A 27,751-nucleotide genomic window follows, 5' to 3' on the forward strand; every position below is an offset into this window, starting at 1 on the left:
AAGGCATCACAGGAAGCCTCTTTGAAATCTTCCAACTTAGTATGAAATCGTTGTGCGTGAGCACTTTGATCAGCAAACGGTTGAGCGCCAGCCTTGCAGCCAGCCATCTCTCTGCATTACCGTTGGGAGTCTCATTTCTGGCACACACATCCCCCTATCCCCCCCACCACCCCACCCCCCTCTGCAACCAACCCGACCAGTGTTTGATTTGTTCACTGAACTGATCACCCGACAAATCAGCTTCGTGCCCTGCCAACAATTCCTTGTCTCTATCTCCCTTCACACTGACACCCCCCATTCACACTCTCCCAACCTCCAACCACCGCCCCCCACCTGCAGGTAAACAGTTGGGCCTGTGCTTCACAGACTCGTAATCCCAACAATTAGACTCCTCACCTCAGGGAAGAGTGAGATACAGAGAGAATGAGGCAAAGAGAGACAAAGAAAGGCAGATACACCTTCAGAGTAGTGAGCATGGGAAGAAGCAACTAGGTGTGATGGAGTCACATCAACCTTCTCTCTATATCTCTCTCCTACACCATCACACTCTCTCTCTCTCTCTCTCTCTCTCTCTCTCTCTCTCTCTCTCTCTCTCTCTCTCTCTCTCTCTCTCTCTCTCTCTCTCTCTCTCTGTGTCTCTCTCTCTCTCCACCAGGTTCAAAATAAGAGCTATGCGTGTGAGGTGATCGACGGCTCTCCCCTGTGACAGCGCCCTGATGACTGATGACTGGTTGTTTTTTGTTTTCAGATCCAGAGTGGGGATGTGACAGGGCAGAGAGAGGCTGAGTTATGGCAGCGTGAACTTGGCCCATCTTTGCAAAGCCTTCTGGTGGTGGCAGAGACCCAGGGGTTTAATGAAAGCCCGTGACAAGGCTTGCGACTGTGAGTTATGGGCCCATCGATTAGCATCCGCTGCATCTTCCCATCGCATTAAGACACTTGAGGGGGTAAAGAGACACAGAGGCACATTGCAAGAACATGAACACATCCTTGGAGTGGACTGGTGAGACTACCATGGCCAAGGGCACCTGCCCTGGTGTTGGGCATTAACACTGTGTATATTTCTCTTAAGTCCATTTAACGTTTAAATCTTTTCATATTCATGTTTTTTATGCACAGTATATGAGAGTTTATGGTTGAGAAGGTTAAAGAAAAATGTGTGGTTAAGGTGAAGGCTGCTACACTGTAAAATCCAGAGTGTTAATTTAACTCTAAGAGTGTACAAATGAGGGTCCATTTCGTTACCTTTGTACACTCTTTGAGTTACAAATGGATAGATGAACACTGAGGCTTTTACTGTGTATGCTTTCTAATCCATCATCTTACTCATCATCTTACACATGCAGCTTGCAAATTCATCCAGGTGCTGTCAGCAATCCACTCCCTCCAGGCATACGTTCACGTTCAAGGTGACAACCAGCTGCTCCACACGTTGCACCAATTATTGAGTTAACCTCCGGAGAGACAACCTTGAAGTTTTAAACACTGACTGTACCTCTTTTTTTCTTTCTTTAAAAAGCTCAGAGAGAACTAAAAGTTCTCATTTGACGATGTGGAAAAAATGTGTTGGACCTAATGTGCAATTTACCAAGTTTTTGTTTTGTTTTTTGTTTTTCATTTTACTCACAGAGCATGCAACCAGCCTCACATTGCCCAATTGTGTCCTAAGTAAAGCAGGATTGATGGAGTTGTATATAAGGACCATGTTTCAGCGTACTTAAGGGGTTATTCATCATGTCACCCGCAGACAGGACCGGCAAAACCATGCGTAGACAGTTCTCTGCACCCCTGTCTCTTGATATGAATTGAGTTATGTTCCAATCAAACAAATCACTGCTTGTTCCAAACAGGGCTGTGAGTAATGGATTGAAAAAAAGTCTGTATTTGATTACCCCTGCCTGCCGCTGGGGTTGACTAAGATCCATTTGAGAGGTAGTGCAGTGGAACTCCAATATGGACACCCTCCAGCTATTGACCCCGTCTTTAAGTGGGCGCTGTGCTTTTAGTGTACTTACACACTAGTTGGTCTGCATCGTCTTCCTCTTGGCAGTTTTGCAATACTTTTGATTGCAGACAGTGGCTCCCTCTTCACCATGCACTCTGCATTAATGATGCATCGCAGAATGTGGGTTAGCCTACTTTTTACCACAACACACTAAGAGCACAAATGTAGAGAACACGGGGTCAGGGTGAGTGGGATGTTGAAAATAGTTTCCTTTTTTTCCATAAAAAGCAGAAAATAGCAGACTTTGATGAACACGAAATGTGATGTTGTCATTAATGTGATTAAATGGAAAAAGTAATAACTTGGCAATACAAACAATAGAAGGATGATGAAAGTACTGTATTTTGTTAATAATATAACATAATATAAATCAATATAACATAATATAAATCAAAGTGGAAAACATTATGGTGCTATGGATGATTACTGAACATAATACATCAAAGGAAGGAAAAATCTTATTTGGCACCTACCCATTGGCTAACAATGAAATAAACAAAATACAATATATGGGCTCTGCAGCAATATGAGAAAGTCTACAGAGATTTAGTTGGATAACTAAATCAATCAGCAATGCAGAATACACATGTATCTATTTACATTTTACACTTTACATGCTGTAGCATTTGCCGGATGTTTTCATCCAATCCAAAATGTGATGTTTTAATGGGATACATGAGGCTAGTGCAAAGCTATAGCATACATGTGTCTTTGAGTCTGAATCAAGCCCATAACACTAGCCATTTCAGAGCCATTTAGCCATTGATAGCGCCACTGAAATTGCATTACCCCAGAGTGTTTTGTTAGAAACAAAATGACTGTTTTTTTTTATGATTATCTCAAATAACATAGATTTTCAGCCATTAACTTTCACTGGGGAATGCTGTAATGGTTAACCTCAGTATCTTTTCCCAAGACAGTGTGCTGCAATGTTCACAGAAGCCTGCAAGTAGGAGAGCTGCTGCTGCTGGTTAGAAAAGTTGCAGCTCCAGACTTATGTCTATAGATGGCAGTCTTCTAACAGAGTTGATATAAGATTGTCATTCATTTGACAGTTTGAACAGCGGACGGAGGCAAAACCACACTAAAGGGAAGAAATATCACCCGTGATAATTATTGTTATACAATTTCACTTATTATGTAATAGATCGTCCATATGAAATATTATTTTGCATTTAAAAAGGTGTCAAGGTCGGAAACATATTGTTGCCCACGGGACTTGCAAACATAGCCTAAAATATAGCCTAAAAGGCGATTTATTGAGATCATTATAAAAATAATGGTGGATTATTAGCCTAGATGCATTGCTGAATCCGCTACTAAAAATGTTGTGGACGGTGCAGTGCAGAACGTTGTATAACGGTTGTCTATAGACTATAATAGGCTAAACCCGTCTGTCTCCTGTAGCTAGCGTAGTTTTACTGAATTGATTTGGTTGCGCGCTTGTCAATGAATGAATTTATTGAAAGTCTTCCTTTGGGCTGAAACGGTTAACACCATAATGAAGCAGCGGAGTGGTGGAGGGAGGGGGCTGGGTTTAAACGCCGTAGCGTGTAAGTGGTAGCCTTACACACTACTGTACACTGATGGAGCCCGCTTTAGCACCGCTGATCTATGCCAGTCTAGCACAGCCCTGTGAGAACCAAGCGACGCTGCAACAGACGATGACAAGCCGGGGGTGACTCCAGCTTGTAGAGTAGTAGCGTAGAGAGAGGACGTATTACATTGCGAACTGAAGGAATGTGCGGTATCGTTCATTGACGGGGTGTTGTAGTGGTGGTCAGTTCCGAGTCAGACGGTAAAGGCTACAGGCTCAACGAAGTTACGCGCAGAATGTCCAGCAGCACAGAATAGCTAATTTATCATTGTGGTAATGAAGTGAATGAAGCAACCGGACCGGCGCGGCTCTATAAAGGTCTCGTTTGTATCAGCACTTGCGTAGGCTTATCAGTATCCTCTAGGAATTAATTGGAAGGGCTTCTAAATTCAATTGTTGCCGCATTTTTCAAGGAACGTCGTGGCAGACTTTCTGAAGGTAGTGTTAGGAGTGTAGGACCTGTTCTACTCGGAAGGGTTTTCTACTGTGGATGTGGAGACTGTGTGCGCCCAGTGCATCAGCTCAACACATAAGACAACCGCTGCTGGGAATAGAGTAACCAACCAAGACATCCTAATTGAATTGAGAGGTGAGTGACAACGACCACGTTAATATAATGTATTTTTACTGAATGCGTTTATTTGACTGAACTGTACCTTAATGCCACAACCTCATAACTACACATTCGTGGTGGTTCCGTTAAGGATTCATTTACGAGAGAGTCGTTCACTAGCTGCGAACTGATGTAGGGACATTTTTCATTATAGCCTGCAGGCTCTGATAAGGCTTGTTTTATTGTTTAATGTAATTATAGCCTCACCACAATTCGCATGTTTATAGGGTGTCTTACAATTGTGTGGAAAATGTGTCAGAATTACAAACTGTGGGTTATTACAGTGGACAGTCTACAGTAACATATGTCAACAGGAATGGTGTTGGTGTGCCATACTTTTAATTACACACCTCTCCACTGTTGCTCTCAATGCAATTACAATATTTTGTTATTATTCATGTAAATTCAGTGATATCCAAATAGCCTACCAACCACACTCTTGTTTTAGGTTAATTCTAGAAAGATAGCCCACTAAGCCTATTATTTTCAGGTGGCATTGTTCTTGACTGTGTGCTGTAGGTTGTGTTAAGGGTGTTCTGTTGCTGTCAATGTGAATGCTATTTGCCAGTAGGTTAATTTTGGAGTAGCCTACCATTTCTAGAGTTTGATGTGACTTGACCTTGACCGTGAGCTTGATATAATTACAAGGGTAGCCTATGATTCTCTGTTCAACAGAATAGCCTGTAAGATGTTGGCATATTATATTTTTTACCAGTCACAACCTTTCTTGGTTGTAAACTGTATCATAAAACAAGGTGAAGCTGCAACAAGTAAACCCTGAATTACTTTCTACACACTGTTAATTTTATTAGGCTATTGAATTACTTTCTTTCTAACTTTTATGTTAACAAAAGTGGTGCACTCTACCATCTGCAAGGAAACAAAATCAAGTATGCACTATTTGACATTTGCATTTTTATTTATTTATTTTTTCAAAGAGAACTGACAACTGATGCATTGTTGCCAACTTGGCAGCAATTTAGAATTGTAGTTCCTCTCTATAGCGCTCATCTGTCCAACTCCGGGCTAGCAGATGTATGTATCCACAAATCATCATTCTCCGCCACACTGCCAGCGCCCCGGCAAGCGCCCATGACAGTGCCTCTAAAGAAAATAAATGTTGTCTTAAGTAGGAAATTGCCTTACATTTGCATGAAAATAACTTGCATCTGCCACGGCTGACGGAGAGCATATTAAACCATCTGACCGTGCAATCAAACCGCATTCTCTGGTAAAATCACTCTTTGTGTATTACTAAGCGTGACCTGCTCACATCATTATTTTAATATCCATCTCAAAGTGAAACAATTATTTGACCCCAAAAGCAGTCATCAGGGTGGAAATCGCTGCCCTGGAAGAACAAACCAGCACTCAGACTTGGTTTGATTATCACATGCTGATTATATTCACCTAATTATGTCCAATGTAATGAAAAAAGCATTCACTGACAGTCTGGAGCTACTGCAGTGCAATCAGTCAGTCTGACCAGTTGGCCTTTCATAGACTAGACTGTTAGACAATTATATCAGCTTTGGTTGTATAATGGCTTTGACTTAGGTGAGGAAACATCATCATGAATATGAATGAACATTATGAATCCAATTTTGTGTCAAGAGAGATGATCAGAATTCTTCTCAACGTGCCGCTTTCAAGCGATGCCTTTGAAGAGACACTAGCGATGCCTTTTGAGAACCACAACATCACACACTCACTTAATCAATAAGGTTAACTCCACAAAGCTGGAGAGAAATTGCTTCCACTGGACAAAGTTACATCAAGCCTGTGGTCTGATGGTTGATGTTTCTTTTCATTGCACCCTCTCAAAGCCTCTCCAAAGCAGTCCCCCTGAATCCCCCCAGTCCCCATTCTCTCTGCAGGGGGTCTGCAGTGTTTTGATTGCATTTAAGTTAGATCGGCGCTAGAAGTAGAAGGCTTTCTATGCCTATGCTGATAATGTGCTTAATAGTGTTTTCCTCCCTCTTGTTCAGATGCATTCACATTTCAGCAGTATTTTATTTACTCTTCAGGTCCTGCAGTATCAGCATCTGTAGGATCCTGATTGTGTCGTCTGAGCTGGGGTTGGCTTTATGAGAAACTCTATGTGGATTGGCCAATTGGTAGTCAAAGCTCACAGCCTGCTGTCACCCCCCCTCCAGCCCTCCATTGATGAGGGGTTCACGTGGCTCAAGAGCGTCCTCTGTTGATGATGAATCCTTCGAGCAAAGGGTCCAAACAACAAGTTGAGTTAATTACCAGGGAATAGTCTGCACATGCACAGCCCCTTCTCCATCCATGCAATGCTACCAAGACAGTACTACCACTTGAATTTATTTTCTTTTCTTTCCTGAGTGAGTTGCTACTGTTTTTTTCTTGGATTTGCTGTGTCACCACCAGCATTTGTACTGCTCTCTCTCTCTCTCTCTCTCTCTCTCTCTCTCTCTCTCTCTCTCTCTCTCTCTCTCTCTCTCTCTCTCTCTCTCTCTCTCTCTCTCTCTCTCTCTCTCTCTCTCTCTCTCTCTCTCTCTCTCTCTCTCTCTCTCTCTCTCTCTCTCTCATCTCTCTCTCTCTCTCTCTCTCTCTCTCTCTCTCTCTCTCTGGCCCAGCTCTCCCCCCGAGGCTGCCAGACTTGCCCCTGTTAACTTGAGAGATTTTGACAAGTCGCTATGCATGCAGGCGGAATCCTTGACCTATTTCTTAATGAGTGAACAGTGGAAATGCGCTCAGCGGTTGTGTATTCTATGGGAGGCTACTGCCCTCCCATAAAGCAAACCCCACACCCCAGCCCACACCCTGTCTCATCCCAACTGCCTCTCTCCTCTCTGCTCCACACACAGACACACGCATGTCGCATGCTCACACACAAATACACACATACACAGACCTGTACTAGTCAGAGATAAATGAACACTAAGAATTTTACTAGTGTATATAAACAACCATATAATGGCTTGGGGAGTGCTTCTGTGAGTTCGTTGACTCGTCCCACTCTGATACAGGCCTCCCCCTCCATATCTGTCGGAGTGTACAAGCAGTGAGCTGTTTGTTTGTTTTAATGCAATTGGCCTCCCGTCTCTCCTCACTGTGGGCAGTTTATCTGAGCGTCTTGACTGTCCAGCTGTCACAACAGAGATCTCAATCTCCCTGACACCCCCTCCCCCCCAACACACACACACACACACACACACACACACACACACACACACACACACACACACACACACACACACACACCACTACATAGCCCACAGCCATGTTATGTGCATGTATATGCACGGATTGGGTTGCATGTCTGCCTGTAAATGCGATGCGTGTGCAGATGTGCGTTTCCCCCGCGTGAGATTGACATAGTGGATATCTGGATTGGCTGTGACATTGATCAAGTGGAGTGCAGCCGGGGAGAACATTTTCTCTGAAAGCGGTCTCACTCCGGTGGGAAGCGGAGCTATACTATCTCTCCTCATTCCACTTGTGACATCACAGCCGAACGTAAAGTACCCCTCCCAACACCCGCACACCCAGCACAGACAGCTCCTATACTTCTTCTGTCTCTCCTCTAGATAATGATTGTAAACAACAGGGGTTTTTATTACCTGTCTCTGACGCTTCCCTAAAGCACCATATTCAGCAGTGGAGATGGGTTCTGTTGGCCTGTGATTATCTCAGCAAAGGTTGGTTTACACTGCTTGCAGGTTAGAAAGGATATGTTGCTGCAGCAATGTAACCCCCCCCTCCAGTATCTTATCAGTGAAAGGGACACTCTTTTAGTGACGATGCCACTGTTATTGAGAAAATATTAAACTGTTTTATGTATCCGAGAAAGGCCCCGGTATTATCAATTAATCAAAAATAAAACAAAGATAAAATAAAAAGTGATGCAACTACATTCTCTTCCCTCCTCAGACACAAAATGTCAGATCTCTAACGGAGATATTTAAATTTAAATTATAATTCCGGCTGAAGAGGAAATTGTAGAAGGATTATTATACTATATGGTTATTATGGTTGTGTACATCTAATAAATAATATTTTTCCATCACTTTTAGTACTTATATAATACATTATGATATGATATGACATGATATTTTGTAGCTTGTAGCAGCCAAGAAGATGTCTCAGCTTGGCCTGAAAGCTATTGTTTTGGTACAACCTATCTTGTTATGATTCAGCTTGTCCTTTAAGCAGCTAGTATAACTATTGTCTGATCCCTGAGTTCGTTGGCAGAACTGCCATACCACCGATCAGTACAGACTGTGTGTCGAGAACGTACTTCACCCCATGATATCATGTACATTAAAGCACAACCATCACCACCTAGAATATTGTCTCAGACTCCTATTACCTAATTGCCTCATCAATTACTGATTTATCCAGTATTCCATGACACAACCTTCAAATGAATACTGCTTTGGATCAGGACAGACAGTTGAATCGTCCTAATGCCTAATTTATGCTCTGTTGCACGACAGTGTTGCTTGCAGACAAGAACACGTCTTCAAGCTAAGCCCATCAGCTCTGTGACTCTCTTGATATGATGAACATACTGATATCATACATCTTACGATGTAACGTTGCTGTTTCTTAATGCAGACAACAGAAGATGTTTTGAAAAGGACCATAGGGCTCATTTTAATGGCCTTGTCATGCCCGCTGCTGGCTTTTCATCATGTTGAGTGGTCATGTGTGTGGCCTACAGTGACTTAACTGAATCTTTGAAACTGTTTAAATTGATGGCTGCAGGCCCCTACATTGCTAGTAGCAGCTTGTTTGTTATGAGCAACACAACACAGAGTGCAAAAATCAATGCCACTCTTTTACGATACGTACAGGAAGGCTCTAAATGTGCAACATTTGAGCATGTAACTAAGAACAACACACATACGTCTCTGTGCTGCTCTAGTATAAGGGCCGGCTGAAGTGCTGTAGGTCGCTCGGTACTGTTGAGATAGTTTGTTTTCCCATGTCTGTCTGAATGCTGGCTTATTTGGGAAGGAGAGGGCGTTTTGTCTGTGTGTATATATGTGTGTGTGTGTGTGTGTGTGTATCCATACATAAGTGTGTGCCCAACTCCCACACAGGCTCCAGCCAGTCTCTCATAAGAGGGGTGGGGTAGGGTAGGGTAGGGTGGACCGCTAACGGTCCTCCCTCTGCCAGCGAGAAGCACGGCCAGCCCAGACCCTCACCCAGGCTGCCCACTCTATTGATGTGGCAGTGAGCTAGCAATGAACCTCAATGGGCCCTCTGCTCCTGCAAAGGCTTGCCAGCTTGCTGAAACAATGTCTTTTGTCTGACTGCTGAATCCAACAGATGGAGAAATGGACAGTAAATGAAGGTAGAGAGAACGCTGGGGAGGGGGTTAAAGGAATTTAGTGGCGCATGTTAGTGGCTCTGCGTTTAGGCTAGTCCTTTGGGAAGCCTAACACCCTCACTCACAATGCTGCACTGGCACGACTTAAAATGCTGTCCTGTTGATGTTCAGGAAGAGCGGCTCCCAGGGCCCAGTGTGCGAGAGGAGAAGGCAGTCTACTCACGAGCGCTCTCTAAGGGGCTTGGAAGCGTTCATTAAGATATTAATGGAACTGTCTTCATGACACATTTCCAAGGGACAGGGATCTGTAGCCGCTGCCATTCTTTAGTGACTCAATCTGTCTGCCACAATCATCAGTCTCTCTCCCTCACACAACGGGCTGTTTAGACATTCAGCCCCGTCTCCACAGCCCGCTGCCCAGGCACCCTCACTCTTTATCTGATCCCTGCTCTCACAAGCCATGCTGTATTTTGTATGTTTTTTTTCCCACCACATGTTGCAAAATTACACGATGCCACTGATAAGGGCAGCAACTGTGGAGCAGGGGCCCGCAGGATGGCAAGTCTGGCTGTTTGTTTGTTTGTCTGTTAGAGATCTTCACACACGCTTGGAAGTCAGCCTGTCGCAGTCCAGCAAGTCAGGATGAGGGTTGTTATGATTCTGTGAATATTGCAGTTCTGCATATTTTTTCACCACTTAGACTGTTTTCTCAGTTGCCATAGCGCCCTCCCCCACCCCCCCACGGACTGCAGGCGACACAACGTGGCCTGTGCAGCTAATCACAACAACAACAACAAAGGCAACAAAAAAGAAAGACCCGCAGCTTTACATACAAATGCCTTGACTTATTTTGTTTCGATGAAAGGCACTGAATGCATTGTCTCTCCTCCGTAACCCTTCTCCCTTTTCACACCCTGTTTGAATGTAAGTCACTTTTACCATCAATAATCAATTAGTTTGCGTCATGGGAGGATGTGTGTTTTTTGTTCGTGGGAAATTGACAATAAGTGAGCAACAAAAGAGTGCGGGTGAGAGTGAGGCGTGGAGGGGGACAGGGGGGCGCGGTGGGTGTCGTTGTTGAGGGTGGTGGTGGGCGGTGCTGCAAATATGCCAAGGGGGCAGCTGTCAGTAGCAGATGACAGTGTGTGTTTGTATTACGTGAGCGGTTGTGCATCTGCGCGTGTGTGTGTCAATTTTAGTTGTTTTTTGTAGGGCGCATAATTTGCCTTTTGTTTGTGAGAGTGGTGCCCCTGTTTGTTTGTTGGCATCCACGTGTGTTTATGACCAGGGTGGGCAGAGAGTGAGACACACCAATGTGCCACAGCGCTGCATTGCCCACACTGCCCCCTGGTGATGATGACGCCTTGCCTGCCACCGTCACCATGGATACCACAGACTGGGGCGAAAACATTACTTGTCTAGTCCACTCATGTACAAGAGAAATACAGAGCTGATGACCGCCACTACATACACCTACAACTACTTGTACTGTAAAATCTTGAGTGTAAATATGGTCCTGAAACGGTTCCATTTTTTTACACTGTAAATTAACACTCAGGATTTTGCAGTGTAGAAAGATTTTTTTTGCTCTCTAGCTGGCATCTATCTGTCTCTATCTTTCTTCCATTTCAAAGGCATTGTGTACTTTTTCTTGGGAGATCGACTCAAACTAGCTTGATCTTCTCTTGCTCCAGGCGTCATCTACACTCCCCCTAGTTAATGTGTTGCATTAACATCATTCTGTCAGCACGTCTCTCTGAAGAGTTATTATAACTGCTTGCTGTTTTTTTCCCCCCTTCTTTAGAGAACTCTCCATTCAGTTTTCCTTACCGGGTCGTGTTGTGCTTGAAGGCTCAGTGACATGTAGCCACCTGCATCCAGGCTGTCTGCATTGTTGCTGCTCGCTAGATCAGCCATGGTCTTATCTGGGTGGATAGCTCGTCTTCCCCTTGTGGGGAGGCAGGGGCTTCAACAACAGCCTCAGCCTCCACCTTAGAACAGAGCTCAGAAAATAGCAGATCTACACCTCCTGCGCAGCTGCTATTTTTGCTGCATGAATTCGTCGTGCAACAAAGTTCAACTCGGGTATAAAACTTTCCAAATTAGAGATAGCATTTCTTTCTTTCTTTCTTTCTTTCTTTCATAGTTTTTTCTACCTACTGTGTTATTGAGTAGGGTAAACAATTACACTGGTTGAGACGGTTGCTGCCGGCACAATTGGACACAGTATTTTATAAGCATGTCGGTTCCATTCATAGGACCTGGAATAGGTTATATAACTGGTCTGTAAAGGTATTTGGGAAGTAGCTATTAGCTCTTATGAAGAGTTTAGTCTGGAGCTTGTTCTATCATTCCTGTACCTCCAGACTCTTTACTTTGGCCCGAGGTGAATTGCAATGTCCAGGCAAAGGGAAATTAATTCCCCCGGCATGGGGATAAATGCAGCCACAGTATGTTTATGCATGTGTAAACTGTTTTTGACCCATACAGTGAAGGCAGTGGGAAAATGTAGGTATTTCTTCAATAGTTGTGGCTTTAGAACTACTAGACATTGTTATAAGGTTGTTGACGTGTATTGTTGTTGTTTTTTCTCGGCTAACATTTGCCCCATACAGTAATGCTGTTCACAAAACTTATCAATGAGATCTACTGTCTTTTTCTGCTTTTGACCTCCTCCTGACCTTTTAAGGACCCTACTGGCGTCAGTGAGCGCCATATACAGTACCATGCATAAGCATAGACCATTTCCCCGTTAATGGCTTAATTTTTATTTCACTTTTGTTTACATTTTCTCCAAAGTCATTAAAATGTCACAAAACTTAGCTGAGTAATTGAGTCAGTGTGGGCTAAACATCATTGCGCGATTAATAAGCCATGGACGTTTGAGTTTAATTCGTAAATCAATCTTTTCTCGAGGGACTATTTTCAGCTAGACTTTTCAAATCAGTCTACACTTTATAATGCAATAAACCCCAACATAAATCTGCCCCCCCCCTAAAAAAATAAAATTATAACCACGCAGCAAGTAGTTGGGGTGTTGGTTTACCTATCTCAAGCAAGGGTCAAGTCTCTGCATGTTGATTTCCATACCATACTGAAATTAATGGAATCCAATGGCTTCCTTAAAAAAAAAGATCAAACAAACCACAGTATGCTTTGGAAAATGTTCAGCAGTAATGTCAAGTATACAATGAGTCACAGTCAATGAGCTAAACATGCCAGACCACCAGTATGGTCCTTTAAGGACATGGCTTGAGTTTGGACTTTTCCAGTCAGCAGTGTACTAAGTGGAATGTGTGAGGAACAATAGAACATTTTCCCTTCAGTGCCTCTCAGGCTGCTTATCAATTGATATCAAGAAAATGGCCATTGTGAATTATACATAAACTCAGTCATGACTCATAGTAACTGTGTTAAAAGGAGTGTTTATTCCTGCTTTGCCAAATATTATCAAGATGAATCTATCGGCTGGGAAGTTTGATGTAGTTGTTTCGCTACCTCCCCTACTTCCCAGTACCATCGGCTATTTGGGAGAAACATTTCATGAGCTCAGTGGAACAGCCACAGTGGCTCTCCCAGACAGAGACATTAAGGCTGATTTATACTTAGTTACATGCTGGTGTCGCCCATCGAATATAGCCGATCTGCAAGCTCACCATGTGTCTCAGTGCGATGTGTTGTTTTTGATGGGCGACACAACACGGCAATAGCCGGCCTCTGTCAAAACCAATGGAATGTAAGAGACATGATGGTGGCATCTTGGAGAAGCCTTCGTCGAGATGCAAAGAAATGATTAACATAAGTGTCATGATGTGATATTAACTCACGGGAAAATAAATGATCAACAATCGTGTCAGCATGTGTGACTCACACATCGGCGGCAACAAGGGTTGAGAGCATCGTTGTCTTCACCGTGGTTGTTTAAGGAGAGTGACTGGCGAATTAGGGTATGGGAGATAATTATCCAGAGTGTGACAGCCCTGCCTCTTGTTGCAGACGACTTGAGATCCCTCTGTTTCCCGGTGAAGATGATGATTAAGTTTGACTGCTCTGAAAGATTTGCCTGCCTAGGGCAGATTGCAGAGGAAAGGGGGGTAGGGGGGTGAGCAGGTTTGTACTTGAAAGCAGTGAATGTATCCTATTCCTCTCATGTCTTAATCTGCGACAGTTAGGGATTTACCGTAGGAGTTAATGCCATTAAAACGGCTGATCCACACAGTGGATGGGTTCATAGGATTTCTGACACTGATACATCCCCTACAGCCTCAGCATTACGTGCGTGCCACACCTTTATCTACTCACTCGTCTTACAGAAAGAACAAGGGCTAAAGCTGGGAATTAAGGAGACTTTCCGCATCACAGAGAGCATTCAGAAGCTCGCGAGGTACAATGTTTACTGTTTAGTGTGTTGTGCAAACCTCACTGCTATTGTTGCTACAACAACAAGCCCCCACGTCCCCCACCCCATATTCTGTAGAGAGCATGTTCAACTTGACAGGGGTGAATAGGTGAGATGAATTTGCATTTCATTACACTTCATAATGTGCTGTCTCAGGTATTGTGTGCGGATGCAATATGGAATGTGAACGTTTTGTTTTCTCTTCAAGTTCCTAAATTAACGTCTTTGTTCCGACAAGACAGCTGTTCTACGCATCTTCTCTAAGGAGGTGAGATTGTGAACTATTAAACAAAAATGTGCCTGACAGTGTCACTGTTGATCAAGGGAATTAAGATTTCAGCCTGGTGTTCTTTGTTGTTGTTTATTTTGGCACACGCAGGGCCCTCTCTGCCTTTTCATAACTGACAATTAACAGCTTACAGCAACCCACCACCTCCTTCACCCACCTCCACCCGCTCCTTCAGCTTCCTCTGTCTCTTTTGTTAGAACACGTGCACGTGATCCCATCGCATGCACACGCACACAAACACCACCTGACCACATACATAGTAAACTCCCAATTTATCCATTTGTGTGTACAAATGGAACACAATGGACCCAATGGACCCTTACGGGTCCATTCGGTTCCATTTGTACACTCTCAGAGTTAAATTAACTCTGACGATTCTACTGTGTAGCAAGTCCCTCTCCATTTGGATTCACTTAGTATTCAGCCACTGGCGAGCCTGATAAAGGACGTGGTGCCTCTGTTTGTTTTGTTTGTGAGGCGTTCAGAGCAATGCATTAGCAGCTCCAATGCTCTACGTAAGTGTAATGCCGTGTGTTTGCCCATACCTGCCTCTCTTGAGGCATTCTACATGTAGCACTGCATCAAGGTAAACAACCACCGTCGTACGTGATGCTCCAAAAGAAGGAATGGCTGAAACTGTGACAGACAGAATGGGTCCAGTCCTTCACTGTGTGAGTCATTTTGATTGAGCTCCCGTCCGTGCTGTAATGGCCAATTTTCTATTGTCACAGCGGCGCAGAGTAATGCTTGTGAACTACAGATTGAGTGTCTTTCTATTCTAAGCTGGTTTGATACCAGAGCTGCTCATAAATGAGCTTTACTAGAAAGGTCTTAAAATCGAGGGAAATTGAGAGGAATTAGCTATAACTGTGCCCTCTCGTACAGCGGCAAGCTTTGTGACTTATTACGTTTTAATCTGTGACACTGAAGTCTTTTTTTATCCTGTAGCTATCCTCACGAAAGGGGTAGATGGCTATCATTCCTAATTTACCTCAGTGACAATGAGACGACTGCGACACTGGAGTTGAGAGAGACTTATATCTGATTTATACTTCTGCTAGCCTGCAGCCAGATGGGATTCCCGCAAGTGAAAGCATAGTGTATATGCTCCTCCCACTGACCTCATCGAGTGACCTTACGACTGGCTTGTCCCCGAGGGTCCCTGGGGTTCACTCAAAGTAGCATGGAGCGGGGCTGGCAGTGAAATGTGTTGACATACAGCATCCACCGCCAGTGTTGCAAAAATGTAGAGGAGGAAGTATGCGGGTAGGGGGGCATTCATGGTCCTTCATGACATTGACTCATACAGGAAAATGAGAGGAAGCTGCATTTGGGAGGGGGGGGGGGTCTGTTCTCTTAGATCTGTCCCGAGGAAACAAGGACAGGCACCAGGTGCTGCTCTGGGGACAGGTACTGTAATGTCTGACCAGGAGACGAAAGCAAAAAAGTGTTTTGGGGTTTTTGTACACAACAAAATCCTCTGTTAGTTTAAGTCTGACCACGTTCGGACCCATTTGTACACGCTTAGAACGGATATATTAACACTGAGGATTTTACGGCGTATAATCCGGATAGCCTAATTTACTTGGCTTCAGCCAGTGGCGCCGAAAATGAAGGCGGCAAGAGTGAAGGATGGAAAATTCCTTTGCTAGAAGCTACTGGTGATGTACAGAAATACACCAGGAAATGCCGTTTCCCTCCCAACCGTTTACACTGAATGCTAGTTGGTCTCAGCCAGACTGAGACAGCGCTCTGGAAGCAGCCACCGAAACGCCCTAATTAGTTCACTTCAGCATGGAAGCCTGCCCCGGCAGGTCCTATTTGTGTTACTGATGAAATGCTGAATGGTGCCCCCCCCCCCCCCCCCCCATTCGTTAGGGCCTACATTTTCTTCTTGCTTTTTTTTGGTTTTGTTGATCTTTCCTGTTATTGCCATCCCCTCGTTGGAGTATGATTATGTTTTGCCGAATACATTCAGTTGAAGGGGAGCAGCAGCAAGGATTGTTTTAAAGTGAGTTTAAAGTGGGACTGCCAAGTATCCAACCGCATGTTTAACCCCCCCACCCCACACACACACACACACACACACACACACACACACACACACACACACACACACACACACACACACACACACACACACACACACACACATACTATGCTATAACTATCAAATAATGAAATGTGGGGACAGCAGGAAATACTCTGCTGCTTGGGTTATGCGTGTTTGTTGCGGTGTGAGTGATTGTGCTGACTCTGAACGTGGGCATCCATTTCATCTTATCCTCTACCGCAGCATATTTACCGTTGAGGGTTTCAGTTAACATCCCTCAATGGGACGCAGACGGGGGCTCGCTCGCCTGACGTAGCCTCATTTTACTGCCTCACTCAGGCCACGCCTCCAGCCGGCATGATGATGGAGCCAGGGCAGCCTGCACTCTGCCTCTGTCTGTGTGTGTGTGCGCGTGTGTGTGTGCGCGTGTGTGTGTGTGTGTGTGTGTGTGTGTGTGTGTGTGTGTGTGTATGTGTGTGTGTGTGTGTGTGCGTGCGCACAGGGTCAGGGACAGCAGAGGAGAGAGTTAACGCGAGGTAACCGCTGCCGCAGTGGAATTCAGTCTGCTGGGTTTTGGCGTGGTCATTCTGCCTTGTCATGGAAGTGCTTTTTCTTTTGATTTATTTCCCCTTTATTGCTCTCTCTTCTGTCTGTTCGCTTTCTTTATTGCTTTCTTTTTCCCCCCTCTGCTGCCCGTCTGTTTCTCCTCTTTATTGCTCTTTGTCTCTCTCTTTTCCCTTTTCTGTCACTGTGTATATTTTCTTTCTGGTCTCTGTTTCCCTCTCCCTCTCCTCCCATCTGTCTGTCAGTCTGTCTGTTCTTCTCCTCACTCTGACAACGTGGGATGTGGTCCCAGTCTCCCTTGACTTTCTTAAATGTGAAATGGAGGAAATGTTTTATAATCCCGCCCGCATAATTTTAGGTTTGATTTACCTAATGCAGAACCTAAAGCATCCACTGCTTGTGGATGTATTGTGGCGAGTCTACTTCAGTGGAATAATATACACTAATGTAGATTGCTGGTACACATAAAGCTCCATCTTTGTATCTGCTCGGGGGCGCAAACATGGCCTTGAAGCCCCCCACATACAGGTGTATGCTAGCACATCGTCTACAGGCAGACGTTCTTCCACATTACCATGCAGTTCACACCTTCAGCTGGCAATATACAGTACAAACCCTGCTCAGAATCTCAATGTCCAACCCCCACAGACCTACTGTACGCACAGTGCTTGCGCTTGTGTGTGTGTGTGTGTGTGTGTGTGTGTGTGTGTGTGTGTGTGTGTGTGTGTGTGACAGACAACATCAATGACATCCATTCTCCACAGATCGGAGCCTCTCCGCTGGTCCGGTAGATCGAGACGTAGTATAGGAGGACGAATCATGACGGACAGCTGTACAGAGTTCAGCAGCGGCCGCATAAAAGATGCTCCATCGGTCGCTCTCTCTCTGGAGAATACGGATAGCCTGTCTATCTCTGAGTTACGTCTTCAGTAGCGCTGTATAGAGGAAGGTGCAGAGGGGCCTCTGGGCCTGATTTATAACACGCTGTACGATGGTGTCACGTGCGGAAAATAGCAGATCTACAAGCTCACAGTGCGTCACAATACGACATGTCATGACACACAATGAAGTATAAATCAGGCTTTACAGCTGGGAGTATATTGTTCCTAACTGTAGTGGCTCACGGGTACATTTTTACACTCAGGAGTAGAGCCCGCCTGATATATCCGTTTGGACGATATATCAGCCCAGATATATATTTTTAAATACATATATTTTTTGGCTTTTTCTGCCTTTATTGATAGGTATACAGTAGACTGACAGGAAATGGGGAGAGAGATGGGGGGGGGTGACACACAGCAAAGGTCTCGAACCCGCAACATGCTGTCAGGCTGGATTACCAGCCTATAGGTGCCCAGACGGCTACGCCAGCCGCCGGGGCCGTGTGTCCAGATTTTTAACAACTTTCAAACTGTCCTTATTTTGGTTATGTCATTGTACTGTAGGTGAACATTTTCAAAACATTTCAGAAATATAAACAAATATTACATCCATAAGCTCACAACGTGTTGCAACGTGATGTTTAGAATTTTAAACTTTTGAAAAACTTGACAAGATATCGGTCAAAACATTGGTAATCGGTGGGCTAGGACCAAAATTAGGATCGGCATCTGACCGTAAAATGTGCCACCGGTCGGGCTCTACTCAGGAGTGACTTCCCCCATGGTTCAGCATCACGCAGCCTCGGCCCCGGGCACCCAACAGGTATAATGACTGGCAGGAGGCTGGAGAGAGCTGCTGGAGTATGACGGTATGTGAAAGAGGAGTGCATTAGGCTTGTAATAGTTTTTATCTTTTTTTTCCCCAGCACTTTTTTAGCTTGTAAGAGCTCAGAGAATGAGGGCCCCTGGAAGTCCACTCTCCACAGGCCCATTTCTCTCTCTCTGTTTCTCTCTGTCCCAGGGACTTTGAATATGAGTTTCCTCTCTCTCTGGTCTGTGGGGGGGTATAATAATGCTCAGAACGAGCCCTGCCGCCATCTCCTGCGTATTACCCTCAACCTTCACAACTAAAGTGAATAATGCAGGGCTTTGCTATTGCGCAGCCGACACACAATTTTTCATCACAACCCTTCTAGGTCACTGTGACATTCCTTCCTCCCAATCCCCAATACCCCCCATCAGACCTACTATACGCAGGTGAGAGCGGTTTGCGCCACACGTGCATAATGGATGTGCTACGGCAAGTACAGTATGTAGTAGTGTGCATGCATACTTTGTGTGTGTGTGTTATACGTCACCGGTGTGAACATCTTGTCTTGGTACATTTTTCAAAGGATTTTGCTGAGTTTCAAAAATGTTGCTTTTTCTTTTTTTTTTGCCTTGAAAAAAAAAAGTAGAAGCAGAAGAAACGAAATGGGCATTCTCTCGTCTCATCTAGGGCATCCATGTTCCAGCTACAGCTACACAGCAAAAGTTTAACTCTGAGAGCGTAAAGTGGACCTGGAATTTGGTATCTGCCACTAAAATCTCTGTAACAACACAGTGATCGCGGGAAAAAGCAATCTAATAGCCATGAACATATCCACTGGCACGGTGAAAGTGAAAGCTCTTTTGGTAGCTCACACTAATGTGTATGTAGGGAAGTGGCTGCATGTGGTGATAGGGCAACTGGAGCTCTCAGAACGCCGGCTCACAGGAAGCCAGCCAGTGCTGATTTTCCACTGCGTACTCAGCCAGCGCTCCATCCTGTGCCGGGGTTCACATGGAACCAGCCGGAAGGCATGAATGTGCACTTCAGAAGAACTGATCCGGCCGGTCAGCTCAGTGAGCCCTGTCCTGGCCCGACGTGGGCCGGCAGCTGCCAAAGGTTGTGCAGATATAATATCTATACAGCCAGCGTGTCGAAAGGCCCAGCTAATGCTGACTACAGCTCCCTGCACCACTTTGTTATTCATTTCCATAGCAAGTCCTGCACTGTAAAGTCTGGAATGTTCATTTAACTACAGGTGATTGTGAAGTAAGATTTCTCCAATTTGGTGCAGTAAAATGTGACCATATGGTTACCAGTGATAGAATATGACCTTCTCACATGATTTGAGAAGAAAAAGTGAACTGACCTACCGAGTCATTTGTTTGGTCAAAGTTCAGAGAGAAGTGCATGTGTTGAGTTGTGTAGATGATTATGAAGTGAGATTTCTCCAATTTGGTCGAGTAAAACGTTATTAAAGGTCAAAGTTCACAGAAAAACATTTGTAATTATAACACCAGCACCACCATTACACTATTAATGTCATGCACTAGAGGCAGCTTGCACACCCCAGGGGGTGCACACGCCACAGTGTGGGAATCTCTGAACTATACTAAGGGACATATGTACAAAAGCATGTCGTATAATAGTTTGTTAGTCTGAGCTGGGGATAACAAAATTAAAAGAATTGCTCATTTATGTGCTACACAGTAAAATACCAAAGTATTCTTTTTTTTAAGTGAGAGTATCTAGCCTGTGTATGCAGTTTTTCTTCATCCAACTTCTTTTGGTTATTCTGTAGAAATGTGAGCCATTATGCATATTGCTCAGGTTTGGAGTGTGTAGCCTTGCTAGCCTGGGACTAGACGAATCTGCCAGTGCAAACAAAAAAAATGCCCTTGGCGATTTGGGTCTGGCACCGCTCCATTGTGAATTCATTTCCTGCTCCAGAAGTGTGGGGTGACCAATCAGGGCACAGTATTCAAATATGGGAGACTGTGATTGGTAGTTGGTTGTAGGTCTAACCAATTGCGTCCAGAGCCATTGTTTTGATCCCGCCCCCTTGGAAAAAAAACATAGAGGCACCAGACTCATATCCACGCCGTGATATAGTCTGGCCACGCGAGGCTATAGCCTTGCGGCCTGCTTCTGTCTCGCTCCCACGTTAACATGATGGAAATAAATAAATGAAGGAAATTAGTGGAGTTCCTCCCCGAAGGGGTGGGTGTGTGTGTGTGTGTGAGAGACATGTGATATGAAGTCGTAAGTACTTGAGGTTATGGCCGCTATGCAGCCCTCACATCTAGTAGCCTACAATATAGGCTATATATAGTATTATTACAATTATTGTAATACATGCACATGGCTAAATATTTAATGACAAACACGATGCAACAACAGAGGACGCACAACAGATGAGCGCAGAGTGCACACACTCAAAATATTGGCAGACTTTTAGTTATGTGTGGGCAAGGCGTGTGTTCCTATGAGTCGATGTCTGCCTGGTGACAGTTACAACACACACACGGCCAGCTTCATACGTGATTCACAGAGAGATGTTTTTGTCCGCAGCCGTGAGGAAGGTCGGACCCCCAGCGAATACTTTGCGGGGTCCGCGAAGCATTCGCTGGCTCTGGGGTCCTGACGCTGTGCTCCGTTGTGCTACCCAGGGATGTGCGCTCTGTCCCACAGTCATGAGAAGTTGATGTTTAAGCTGTTTGAGCTAAGCTATGTGTGCTAATAGCAACACAACCTGGATTCGAACATTGCACATGTGAATGTGCGTGCTAGTAGTATGAAGATTATATCCAAAGCGCCCTCCTGCTTATAAAAGGCAGTGTGTGAACACGAAAAATGAAACCATAAATGAAAGTCCTTTATAAGTTTGCAGCGTGTGGCAGTGGCCATGGTGGGCACCCGCAGCCATAACTCGGCGCATGCGCAGTTTGATATCAATTGCGTTATACTCCCGACCTGTGGGAGGCATCAAAGTGCCGTAAGGCATCTAGTGTGGCCGAGAGTAGATTAAGAAGGATAGAATAGTTCGGAATAGTTAGGAAATTGGACACGTGGTCTGCTAGAACATAACGTAGCCCAGACAAAGAATCACACAAAGAATAAGACGGAAACGATAACAGCCAATCTCCACCCCTTCGCAGATAACCCGGAAGTCCAACCAGTAGGTATTAATAGAGATGTGTGCGATGTTGCCACTGGTCTAGCCCCGGCACAGCCCCCACGCTGCTTGTTAACTCTTAGAGCTTACAAATGTAACCAAATGGACCCTCAGACTTACAAATGGATAAATGAACACTGAGGATTTTTACTGTGTACCATTGCTGCGTGTTTTACAATCTGTAAGTGGAGCTTTCAGTGAAGCAGTGAATTATGCTTGCTGGGCATGTATCCCCTCCGTGTGAGTAAGCACCGGGCTTCTCTGCTGCACGCGGTTATTGCCTCTCATCCAGGCAGGGATTGGGCTAAGTAACTAGCCATGGACTTCATTCTGTGGTGTTTTATCACATCTGATGAAATTAGAGAGGGCTTCTGTCAGACTGAGTGGTTGTGAGAGGAAGAGAGAGAGAGAAAGGGAGAGGGAGATGGAAAGAGATGTGGTGCTGGAGGGGTGGCTCGTACAGCATCGGCTTGAAATGGCCTGTGTGTGTGGTAATGGAGTATTATGTGTGTTTGACTGGTAAAGGCCGACAAATACGTCTTCTTGATAGTGCTCAAAAAGAATGATGTGTGAGTTGTACCAGAAACATTATGATCATGGCAGGAAGACATGAGAAAATACATTGCTTCCCTGCAAACTTGCATGTGCTGTATGCTATTTGAAAACAAGCCCTCATTGGGATTGCACACCAAGCGGTAATGTCACTATATTATAAGCTTGCTCTCATCTGTATGCATCATACGTTGCATAATTTCCATGGCTCTTTGAAAGTTTCCAGCGTTTCTGCTTCTGTTGCCGCGAGTGGACTTTGTTATATTAAAGCGGCTTTAGCTCTTTCTCTCATCTTTCTTGATGGGGCATTATCAGTGTTATTGTTTCACCATGGGTGTCTGGCTCATGTCACAGACTAGAGTTTGGCCTTCCAGTGACCTATAGAAGGGTTGAAGTGGGGGAGACGTGAGAGAGAAAGAGAGAGAGAAGACGTGTAGTTTATGCAACAAGCCTTCAGTCTGGGGCGAAAAGGGTCGGTCACCGGGGGTCAGTTGGCTGAACTCCTCACAAGTGCTTCCCTTCAATAAATCACGGGGATATGAGATAAGCGAGGCAAGGCTGTGATGTCTAGAGCTACTGCTGGTGTAGATACAGCCTAGGCCCTGGGTATAGAGTCTCTGGATTAGACTGGGGAACTAGGTCTAGTGTTGACTGTGCTTGTTCGGACCGATGGCAGATTTTTGTGTCCAATCTCGATTTTGGAAAGTTCCCTAGCCCATGGATTGTTTTTGATTGATATTCTGTCCAAATATACGAAATCAATTCTAAATTGTAGATACCGATGTAATTTAAAAAGCCAAATAATGACCGATATATCGGCCCGACAGATACTGTTGTAGCCAGTCTCGCTCTAGCAATGATACTGTTGTTTTGAAGTGAGGAAGGCTCATGGCTGGTTCTGTGGAGGCATAGACCCATGCTTCACATGGATGGACCTGTGGGAGTCCAATGTTTGGGCCAGTTTGTAGAAGCAGTTTGTGACAGACAGAGAGAAAGATAGCTGGAGTGGTGTGTGTCCAACTGTAAACATCATTAACCTAGCCAAGAGACTCCCAGAGAAAAGATGGGCTGTTGTCCTTGCTCTGTGTGAAGTATTAAATAGGCCGCATCTACACTAACGCACCGTCCCAGTCACCCATGTGCGCACGCACGAACGCACATGCACGCACGCGTGCGCACACACACACACACACACACACACAGGGTGACCACATACGAACAAACCAAATGTGGGGCAAACTAGAGCATTTGTGTGGGACAATGTGGAACACATTATCCTTTGCTGAGAGATTTAACTTAAAAAACAAAAACGTCTTGCTAACATCACTGTGTTTTGCCCTCAGTAGCACACAGTAGACTGCAGGTTAGAGGTTAGGCATTTAGCATGTGAAGGACTTCACAATATATTTTATTTGAATGCAAATTTCCCAACTCCCACGCTAAGGAAATACTGTAAGCATAAACGCAACCTAAAGTTGCCCAGTTCTTGTGCTTAATCTATCATGTTGCATGCCGAAAATAGCAGATCTACAAGCTGATGAAACAGAAGCTGTTGTAATCTACAGTACAAGAGTACTGTAGATCAGATACAGTATTTTCAGCATGCAACACCATCATACTACAAAGTAAAAAATAAATAAATCAGGCTTTATTCTCTTATGTGAGACTTGCATGTATTGTGAGATTTGTGACGCTCCACGCCTCCCCTTTCCCCCTTTCAGAAATTGAAAAATTAGTAGTAGTTTACAAGTCTTTGCTAATCCCTATCATATTCGGCCTTTAAATCTGCATAGCTTGCAACTTTGTGTTGACTGTCAATTTTCACTGTTGGGCGTAGCATAGGCTACAAATAACGGTGACAGATTAACCTGCACCGGACCCACGTGTGCGCAGTTTGATTGACATAAAAAAACACAGCCCTGTGACAACTGCTTTCTTCACAACCATTGAATAAAAGCCAAATCTGAAAAAAAGTGTCTGTCCTCCTGCAGTGGTTTGACTTTTGAAAACTAGAGCAAGTCAAAATGCGGGACATTGTCTCAATATGTGGGTCACGGAACAAGGTATAAAAAATGCTCTGCAGTCACCTGGTCATACACACACACACACACACACACACACACACACACACACACACACACACACACACACACACACACACACACACACACACACACACACACACACACATGCACACAGTCCTGTTATTTTCACCTCAATCTCAAACTGGGAGAATCACATTTATAATTTATTTGATTCATTCTAAAGAATAGCTTTAACTCATGTACGTGTAATGTGCGTTAGCTTGGAGAAATGCATGTTATATCATTCCTCCATGACCACGTGTGTGGGTTTGTTTGTTTATATGGTCCTGTGTTCTTCTCGTACCTCAGTACCAGCATCTCTGCCGTCAGGCTCTGCCAGCTCTCTGTCCAGCCAGATGTGTGTCCCAGGTTGCAGCGTGACGGGAAACAGAGATTGCTGATCACACATACTTAATTGCATTGACAGCTAATTGATTTTAGCGTGGAGAGAGTCGTGGTTGGCCCTACAAGCATGACTGCAGAAGCATCCAAAATGTTTGTGCGTGTGTGCTCTCATGCACGTGTGTGCACAAGTAGTACGCATGCGTGTGCGCGTGTGCGTGTGTGTGTTTGTGTGTGTGTGTGTGTGTGTGTGTGTGTGTGTGTGTGTGTGTGTGTGTGTGTGTGTGTGTTTATCTGCAATTCATCACATTTCCTTTGGCCACAATGAAGAGCTGGTTCTTGACCCCAATCTATCACAATGTCTCCAAAGAGAACACTGTACTTTTGCCCCAATAATGCAAAGTCTAACCTACTTATGAAGCCTTAAGAAGTGTAACAATATGGTGATCCATTTTAGGCCACGCCACGAGTGTGTCTGTTGGAGCACTCGGGCCAAGAGCGGCATCACACTGTGTTTCCAGTGGCTGGGTGTTAGCCAGATGAGTTTTCCGTGCCTAAAATAGCCGATCTACAAGCTCCCAAGGCATTGCGATGCAATGCATTGCATTGTGAGCTTGTAGATCGTCTATTTTCAGCATGCGACACAGACCTATGATGAAGTACAAATCAGGCTTCATAATTACAGAGCCAGCCCAGGCTCTCATCATCACACTGTCCAGCTACCAAACAGTAGCAGCAGAATTTGAAGGGATTACTTTGACTGGCAGGATTTCTATCATTTTTCTCTGTCACCCGCAAACCCTGTTATGTAACCATGTTGGATTTTGAGTGTCTGCAGAGTAAAGTAATATTGTGTGTTAAGCGGTAGGTGGGAGAGAGACAGTGCCCATTTTGGACCCCAAATGATAGATGCTCTATGTAATTTACCCCCCCCTGCTCTCTTTCCTCTCTCTGTTTCTCCTCCTCCCCTTCCCCCTCGTTCACTCCTCCTCCTCCCCCCCTGTGGGTGCCAGCCAGCCTGTGTAAATTTGCTTCAGATAATAGTGTCCGCACCATGCCAGCTTGTGGAGTTGTGGCTGCCTCCGCGGCGGCTGTAACGGCTTGCTGCCCAGCTAAAATAATGAATTCATGGGGCTCCCCCTCCTTGCTTCAACCCCTCCCCTCTCTCTCTCTCTCTCACACACACACACACACACACACACACACACACACACACACACACACACACACACACGAAGCGCAGGTTGTTTTCTCTCTTTCACACTCTAACATGTCACCATTCACATTGGTTTCTGCCCTCTTGTCTCAATCTCCACCTCCTCCCTCCCTATCCTTTCCCTCTTTCTCTCTGTCTGTCTCTCTCTTTCTCCTTCTCCTTCCCTCTTTCTCCCTGACCAGTGAGCCAGCAAGACTGTCATGCGTCATTTATACTCCCTGTGTTGTGCGCCACAAATAGCCAATCTACAAACTCGTACATCGAGCTTGTAGATTGCCTCTCATCGGCACGCCTCACCATCCATCCTGCATGGATAAATATGGCTTGATCCTGAAGGAATGGTTGATGATGAAGGAGAGGTTGGTGGCAATACATGCCCACTGACATGGAAGCTACACTTTAATTTAGCCCTTCTTCATTAGTCCCCCCGGACACACTCACCCACACATGCTGTCAGAAAAATAGCGTCCATAATCTCACATAGTTTCACACACTTGCGGAGCCGTTTGGTGGCGCTTAATTTAGGGATTTGGCGTGATTATTTGACAGAAGGTTTGGTTCATCTGTGCCTCAATCCGTTTGGCTGGCTGCGTACAGAGGGTCAGCATGCAATTCGGTTTAGCGCAGTGCAGCTGCACACGGATAACCTCCGCCTCCGCCGGGAAAGCTGCTTGATAAAGAAAGCAAATGCGACCATGTATGAAGGCACAGCCTGGACGCACATGCACACGGACGCACATATATCGTGAGATACGCATGCATGCACACACGTACACACATGTACACATACATGCGTAGATATTCATTCAGCCATGAAGAGCTCTTGGTCTTGCGTTGACCTGCAACTGTTTGGGCTGAATCGTTTTGGCTTGGCTGCCCTCAGCAAAACTGGAACCTTCCCATTCATTCAGCTGTACGAGGCTTCAAGGCCAGACTAACAGAACCTTTCATGCATCTAGCGCACACATGGTGCAGAGCGCCCAGTTAACTCAAGCTAATGCCCCTCTGAATGTCGTTTGCACCTGCAACCTGATGCATGGCCCGAGCTCTTCTGTTCGTCAGGTCCATTTGTCTGCAGCTTCGCAAGTGTCACACACAGCGGAAGATGTGTTGAAAAAGCTGTGCTCCAAATGACTTCGCAACAAACCAAACATTCACGCCTCAATTTTAATTGGATTTTTAAATGAGAAGGGGGCTGTGATCTTGTGACAACCCCCCCCCCCCTTCCTCAGAATGTTAATTTATTACACAACTGTAATCTATAATCTTTGAATTATAGAGAAAAATGCTCAGATGGTGTTTCTATTGAAATTATCCTCCTAATTAAACTGCCTGGAATTCATAAATTCATTTAGGAGATCAAATGAATGGATGTGGTTGCTAACGTTTCATTCTTGCTAGGCTGTTATTACCAAGGATTTCCGTTAAATCCGAATATAGAGGGCACACTCGACAGTTGCTTTCCATGAAATATGCATATAAGGCATTTGCCAAAATTGTTTCACACAATTTGTGTAAGATCACATGCACCTTCAGTTAGACGTGCATGCAAATCACAGTCATTCACACAGATATATCACTATTCTACATCAGTGGTTGTCAAAGTGGGGTCTGGGGATCCCCAGGGGTCCTTGAGGGGGTTCTAGGGGGTCCCCTTTTAAATGATTAATAGTTAGGAACCAAATGAACCCTTATGGGTTTATGTACAGTCAGTCACTCTGAAAAAAGTATTTGTACACACTCTCAGATTTAAATGGAACACTGAGGATTTTACAGTAGAGATTTGAGTCCCAGAGATAAAAAAAAACATGGCATAATGCATATCAAACTGTGGGTCCTTGAAATTTAAAAGGTTGAGAATCACTGTT

The 27,751-nt window shown here is 44.8% G+C and overlaps 2 protein-coding genes across 4 annotated transcripts in view; both read left to right on the forward strand.

Moving 5' to 3' along the window:
- Positions 1–27,751, forward strand: part of csrnp2 (cysteine-serine-rich nuclear protein 2) — a 352,543-nt gene that overhangs the window by 296,550 nt on the left and 28,242 nt on the right. The gene's annotated exons all lie outside the window — the stretch shown is intronic.
- Positions 3,644–27,751, forward strand: part of plxna2 (plexin A2) — a 211,741-nt gene continuing 187,633 nt past the window's right edge. For all 3 annotated transcript variants that reach the window (XR_014601560.1, XR_014601561.1, XM_084068097.1), the window contains exon 1: positions 3,644–4,191. The gene's annotated coding sequence lies outside the window, so the exon portion shown is untranslated. The remainder of the gene's footprint in view (positions 4,192–27,751) is intronic.

The sequence above is a fragment of the Gymnoscopelus microlampas genome, assembly GCF_963454915.1.
Source record: "Gymnoscopelus microlampas genome assembly, chromosome: 10".
NCBI classification, from domain to species: domain Eukaryota; kingdom Metazoa; phylum Chordata; class Actinopteri; order Myctophiformes; family Myctophidae; genus Gymnoscopelus; species Gymnoscopelus microlampas.